This window comes from Zootoca vivipara, chromosome 3, assembly GCF_965207765.1.
Source record: "Zootoca vivipara chromosome 3, rZooViv2.hap1.1, whole genome shotgun sequence".
Lineage (NCBI taxonomy): Eukaryota > Metazoa > Chordata > Lepidosauria > Squamata > Lacertidae > Zootoca > Zootoca vivipara.
In genome coordinates, this window is record NC_142586.1 from 109078019 (window position 1) to 109085309 (window position 7291).

The window sequence follows — 7291 nt, forward strand, 5'->3', positions numbered from 1 at the left end:
GTATCATAAAAGGCCCTGGTTTGTGAACAGCGGCTGGCTTGTTCTTTGCCATTTCGGAAGGCTAAATGGTCACGTATTGTTATTAAAAAAGAGAGAAAAGAATGGAAGGGGGGGCTCCTTCTCTTGGAAGTTCAGGCAGGGCAGGTGCCCTGATATTTTTTTAAAATGGTTTAAGGTTTCAGACAGAGGAAGGATTTGTACCATAATCATACCCTTTGCATCTCTTCCTCTCCCCACTTCCTGGCCTGATCCAGAGCACAGCCAAGCCATTGTACCTGCATAGTAAAAACCTGATCCAATATTTAAGATGGTGATGCAGAAGGCAGCAATAGGGCTTGGTTCCCGGTCTGTCGGAAGGGCTAGAACAGACAGGGCTTGCACAACATGAATCATAGAATCATAGAGTTGGGAGAGACCACAAGGGCCATCCAGTCCAACCCCCTGCCAAGCAGGAAACACCATCAAAGCATTCTTGACATATGCTTGTCAAGCCTCTGCTTAAAGACCTCCAAAGAAGGAGACTCCACCACACTCCTTGGTAGCAAATTCCACTGCCGAACAGCTCTTACTGTCAGGAAGTTCTTCCTAATGTTTAGGTGGAATCTTCTTTCCTGTAGTTTGAATCCATTGCTCCGTGTCCGCTTCTCTGGAGCAGCAGAAAACAACCTTTCTCCCTCCTCTATATGACATCCTTTTATATATTTGAACATGGCTATCATATCACCCCTCAAACTTCTCTTCTCCAGGCTAAACATTTGGTGTCATCTGCAAACTTGCTCAGGATGCCCTCAAGCCCATCATCCAAGTCATTGATGAAGATGTTGAATAAGACTGGGCCCAAGACAGAACCCTGTGGCACCCCACTAGTCACTACTCTCCAGGATGAGAAGGAGCCATTGATGAGCACCCTTTGGGTTCGGTCATGGAACCTGCCAAGCAGAATCAAGGCTCTTGATAATTAACGTCCTGCTTATGCCACCTGCCTGGGTGTGCAAGGACGTGCTAGAATCCACATTTTAGAGTTGGAGAAGGCCTTGGAATGCAGGAGCTGCAAGCAAGGTGGTCATATCGCATGTCGCCAAATACATAATAACATACCGTCCAACATTTCACCAATGAAAACAGGGACACCCTATTCAACAATAATATTATTAATAATAAGAATTTTATTTATATCCCTCCCATCTGATGGCATTGCCCCAGCCTCTCTGGGTGGCCGCCAACGAAAAACGTAGCAAAACTAAGCAGGGTTGCCTTGAGATATCTTCTAAAGTTTGTACAGTTGTATAGTTACTTATCTCATTGACTCCATATCCTCCCACATTTCTCCGATGAAATTAGGGAGGTCCTAAGGAAAGGCGGGACATTCTGGGATCAAATCAGAAACCAGGACAGCTTCTGTAAATCCAGGACTGTCCCTGGAAAATAGGGACACTTGGAGAGTCTGTAATTTAACTGGCCAGACTGCAGTCTCTTTAGTCTCTCTGGAGACCAGGGAATGTAGCCTTCCTTATCGTATCCCTGGAACCCGTGTTATTTAATTTCAGTTTTTAAAAATCTTGCTTTTTTTGACCCAATTTCTGGCCACTTTATGATGGGGGTTGTAGTTCAACAATTGGAGGGAGGGGAGCGGCAGGTTTTCTCCCTCCCAAATCCATAACTTCACTCTGCTTAAGAAGGAGAGAGCGGCTAAGCACGGTCTGACTGAATCATTTCTCTCTAGCTTTTGTTTCCATCCGTCGCTTCTGTCGACAAACGAAGTGAAAACTCTCCAGTTCAACTTTCATTTGCACTTTATCGATTCAGAGGGCGCGGAGTAGATAATACGAGGACAAGGTTTTTCTTAATGAAAGGGGGGGGAAAACAATTTCAACTCTTTCCAACTTTTCACAGGTGAAATTAGAGGCACCCTTGTCTCATGGACATCTGATGAAGAGGGATGTTGGAAGGCACAGGATGAATAAAAGGAAATATTTCTTCATATACCACATAGTTAAACTACGGTATGGAACTCACTCCCATATTGGGCAAATTCATGGAGAAGAAAGCTACTAGCCGGGATAACTCTGTCCTGCTTCCACGGTTGGAGGCAGTAATACTTCTAAATACTAGCTACTGCAATTCCACCCATAGTATTTTAGGGAGCAACTTCTTTTTTTTTTACATTACTTATTTCTATCGTTTGCATAGTGTTATGTACCGAGGTGAATCCTAGAACAATAGGATCCAGAATGCAGCAGTCTGATTGGTCTGCAGGAGCCACCCAATCCAGCTCCAGGTGGAAGTGATCAGTGACCTGATTGGCCTGCAGGAGCAGCCAATCAGGCTTCTGGAGGAAGTGAACCCGCAACCTGATTGGCCTACAGTAGCAGCCCGGAATTAGCCAATCACACGGGGCCCATTGTATAAATAATGTATATATAGCCGATGTTGGGGAAAGTTTCATTCACTGTTTTACAAGCTGCAATAAAGAGCATGAAATCACTACAGGACTCCGAGTATATTTCACATAGAGTAGTTAAAGATAAATCATGTGTTAAAATATCGTTAATACAGTATAAGCCAACCATCCATTATTAGTGTTTATGTGAGGTTATCCTGTCTTGTGAACCGCTCTGAGATCTTCAGATGAAGGGCAGTATATAAATTTAATTAACAACAACAACAACAACAACATGTTTGTAATCCAGATAGGAAAATATCATGGGAGGAATTCAACATCATGCTAAGGTGATTGATCCATCCACCAGGGAGAGCATTTTGGTTTGCCAGGCAGAACAATTCCTTCCTTCTCCCCCATATGCTGTTCTGGGTTCCTCTCAACTCCCCAAGCCAATTTCAGGAGGCATTGGGGGGGGGACAGGGAGGGGGGGAAAGAGGGGCGAATCCTGCTTGATAAAGCAGACTTCTCTATACTGTATATGGATTTACTAGAACTTGTAGTTCATTATTCCACTAAACAAACAAACAAACAAACAAACTCTATTTCTCTTTAGGGCTATTTAAAAAAAGTTTTAACGTGCATTTCTGCAAAACTTTGGGTTCCTCCAAGACCACTAAGACCGCCTCCTCCTGTACGTACACTGGAGAGCACTGTTTAGGCTACACAAGGCTCAGTCCTCAGGGAACTGCGTTCACTGATAGAATATATGTCAAAAATCACGAATGGATCAGGTTTCAGTACACTTGTTAGGGCACAACAGCCGCTTGGCACTGGCTAGGTCTATCCATATGGCAAGACGGTCACCATCATGCAAGGCGTCACCTCCAAGAGATGTCAGGAGGGTGGCAGTAAGAAGGCGGGCCTTTTCAGTGGTAGCTCCCTACTTGCACCCAAGGGAGCTCGCTGGACACCAACGCCGACATTTTTTCCAGCACCAGATGACAACATTTTTACTCTTCTAGGGAATTTATGTAGAATTTATGCAGTCGATGCCCATCAATTTGCTTGATGGGAGTTTTGCAATTGATTTTTTTCTTCTTGGTGTGAAGTTTCAGTGTATTTTAGATATAAAGGTAAAGGTAAAGGGACCCCTGACCATTAGGTCCAGTCGTGACCGACTCTGGGGTTGCGCGCTCATCTCGCATTATTGGCCGAGGGAGCCGGCGTATAGCTTCCAGGTCATGTGGCCAGCATGACAAAGCCGCTTCTGGCAAACCAGAGCAGCACATGGAAATGCCGTTTACCTTCCCGCTGTAGCGGTTCCTATTTATCTACTTGCATTTTGACGTGCTTTCGAACTGCTAGGTTGGCAGGAGCTGGGACCAAGCAACGGGAGCTCACCCCGTCACAGGGATTCGAACCTCCAACCTTCTGATCAGCAAGCCCTAGGCTCAGTGGTTTAACCACAGCGCCACCTGGGTTAGATATAGCCTTTTGTTATTGCTGTGAGTTGCTTCAGGATTTTTCTGTGCATTAAATTTAATAAAAAGTAATACTATTATTATTTGGCAAGCATACTTGTTTTTTGTTTTGTTTTCACTTTCAGGGGTCTCTTGAAGACTTCTTTATGTTGGCAACAGTCCGTGACGATGTTTAAAATTAATGTCCTTGGGTAGTCGGTCAACTAAATGATTTATATTGTCTTTAATGGTTTTCGAAATGGTGTTATGCCACTGCACACTGCCCTGATATTTTACGAGAGAGAGGTGTATAACTAATTTTATAAAATAAATAAATACATGAGGATAATAATAGAGTGGGCCATCTACTTATTGGAGATGGAGGGGAATCTGAGGGCTGCTACTCCATAAGTGTGCTTCTGTATTTATAGATATTGGGGGTGGGGATAAATGTCTGCATGCCAAAATACAACTGCCCACTGAGTTTCACTTGGTGACAGTTTCACAAGTGTCCATTCAGAAATCCTTTCTATCCTATTTCTGCATTAAATCAATGGCATTGATTTTTAAAAGTTCACAAAATGCTGTCCGATTTTTAGACGCATTTTACCCCCTCTCGTTTTCCCGAGAAACACGCATTTCTGTAAACATTCGAGCCTGAAATATGCATGTTGCTACTTTTTTTTTTAAAGTAAAGAACTGTATTGCAAAATTCTAGATGTGGGGAAACGGAAATGTGTATTATCCACCCAGGAAACGCAAATTAGGTTGGTTCACTTAGGGAAGCTTTTAATATTTGATGAATTATTGCATTTTAACATTTTGCTGGAAGCAGCCCAGGGTGGCTGGGGAAAGCCAGCCAGATGGGCGGGATATAAATAATAAAATTATTATTATTATTATTATTATTATTATTATTATTATTATTACATGTCCACCAAACCTTGAGCATCTCTACTGTACTCAGATTTTAACTCTAAATGCACATGATAACACACACTGGTTACAGTTGACAATGGCATTGCCAGCATAGGGTTAGAAATAAAAAAAAATGGTTCCTAATATTTCTCACACTAAGAATCTGCCTTACGCTGAGCCAGGCTATTTGTCCATTCAGTTCATCACTGCGAACTCTGACTGGCAGCAGCTTTCCAGGGTCTTAGGCAGTGATGTAGTTCCCATCCCTTTTTCACTCAAGGATCTGTGGCTTTCCAGATGTTACTGAACTCCAGCTCCCATCAGCCCTAGGCAGCCTGGCCAACGGTCAGCGAGGATGGGAATTGTAGTTGAGCAACATTTGTAGAGCCGCAGGGTCTCCCCACATCCTTTTCTTTAACAGGAGGTCAGATGGGATTGAACCAGAGACATTCTTGTAGGCAAGGCATCAGCTCCACCACTCGGCTTTGGCTTAGCTGCCAAGTACAGTGGTGCCGTCTTGCGAATCGTGGTTTCCCATAGGAATGCATTGAAATTTCTTTTTTTGCCCATAGGAACGCATTAATTAAATTTCAATGCATTCCTATGGGAAACCGCGATTCGCAAGATGAATTTTTCGCAAAACGAATTCGTCTTGCGAGTCACCATCAGATGCGTCTTGCGACAAATTCATCTTGCAGGGCATTCGTCTTGCGAGGTACCGTACCACTGTATCCCATTTTTCGGGGGGAACACCCCGATTTTAATCCATTTCCCGCTGTTCTCCCAAATGAAGGAAAATCCTGGAAACCCCCCCCCCCCGGATTTCCTACCTGCCAGGGAGCCTCCATTTTGGGTGCTGTTCTGCCCATGTGTGGGCACCGGAAATCGGGCAGAGCGGCACCGGAAGTCGCTTCTACGCATGCCCAGCGGCCATCTTGGTGGTGGCCGCATGGCGGCCGCTGTCACCAAGATGGCCACCAGGCATGCGGCCACCACCAAGATGGCCGCCGGGCATGCATAGAAGTGACTTCCGGTGCCGCTCTGCCCGATTTCTGGTGCCTGCACATGGGCAGAGCGGCCCCGGAAGGTGCTTCTACGCAACTTCCGGTGCCGCACCGCTGCTGATCCCGCATTTTTCAGCCGGAGACTTGGCAGGTATGGGCTTTGGTCCTTCCAGAAAAAGCCAAATCAGAGACTTGGAACATGGAAATTTTCCAGGGACAGTTGCCAGAAATTGCGGGCCGTCATGATAACCAGGGACATTTAAAATATGGCATTTATAGTTTGGGCTTTGGCCTAAATGCCTCTTTCTAGCAGAGTTCAAAACAATGCTGTCAATATTATTATTGGAAAGAATTTATGCGGAGCTCATCGGCAATAAAGTTGATGTCAGTAACATATATAAAAACATCTCTCTCTCTTTTTCTGACTACAGATACAGCCCGCCTCCCACAAACATATATTGCACACACAAATAACTGTGTGATGCTGTCAAATAACCCCTCTAATTTTTATGGCACAAGTTTTACCTTTATGAACTAGACAATGAGTCCGATGACTGAAGAACCTCTACTAAAAAAAGGCACAGGGTGCCTTTTGTTTTTTCAGTATGTGCACAAAGAAACCGACAATGAAAATCTGTCTTGCAATTAAAATTACGGTTTGAGGGGGGAAAGGGGGAGATTTCCCAATCTTTTATGAAAGGGTAAAACACCCGACTCAAGATGCAAAGGAAACCCTGAGAAACATTTGCCCGGCTTGACTAACAATGCAGATTTAGCAAGGATTGTTACTTACCTGTTCTTTCCCCTCCTTTTAAACGTTAGCAATTTCTCTAAATCCTCCCTTGCTTGCTTGACTGCTAATACTGACTTGCTGCTCAAACGCCTTGGCGACCTGCTATGTCACATGATAAACTGGAGGAAAATAATGTGAACAAGTTATTAACACTTCAAGGCTGACCCTTCCCTCTTCCCCAGAATGCTTTGGGCCTCCTTATTGATCGGGTCTACGTCGCTTTTTGTCACCTGGGAATTAACAATTTGATGTTTTATTTGACCATTTATCTCTTTAGCCAAACTGTTGCAATCTCTTTGACCTTTTAAAATGTTTATGACAAGGTGTTTGGCTGTTAATTGCTAGACATAAAAGACCGAAAACCCAAGGGTTAGGTCTAATGTCCGTCCTGTGCTGAACACATATCCTTTTGATAAAAGCAAACTGAAGTATTTCTGTCTCTTTTTTGCAAATAAGCTGGAAGAGGAATCCATTTCCAGTCAGTAGATGTATTGATAAACACGGAGAGAAAGAGAATTTGGTGCAATATTTTATTATATTTTCAAAAAATCGATTTATCGCGTTTGTGTCCTGCTATTTCATGTGTGGGGAAATCAACCTGTTTCATTTTTACTTGATCTGGAAGCTTAATTCTACAGTACACTGGCAGAGTCCAGCTCACAGGAAGTAACAATTATTTTGGTTCTGAGGTGGCGAGACCACAGTTGGCTTACTGTCTCCCATTCTGGGCTCC

The 7291-nt window shown here is 43.8% G+C and overlaps 1 long non-coding RNA gene across 2 annotated transcripts in view; it reads right to left on the reverse strand.

The window, feature by feature from the left end:
- Positions 1-6687, reverse strand: part of LOC118083001 (uncharacterized) — a 58275-nt gene extending 51588 nt beyond the window's left edge. For both annotated transcript variants that reach the window (XR_015949184.1, XR_009557394.2), the window contains exon 1: positions 6559-6687. This is a non-coding gene — a long non-coding RNA (uncharacterized LOC118083001). The remainder of the gene's footprint in view (positions 1-6558) is intronic.
- Positions 6688-7291: the final 604 nt, after the last annotated feature.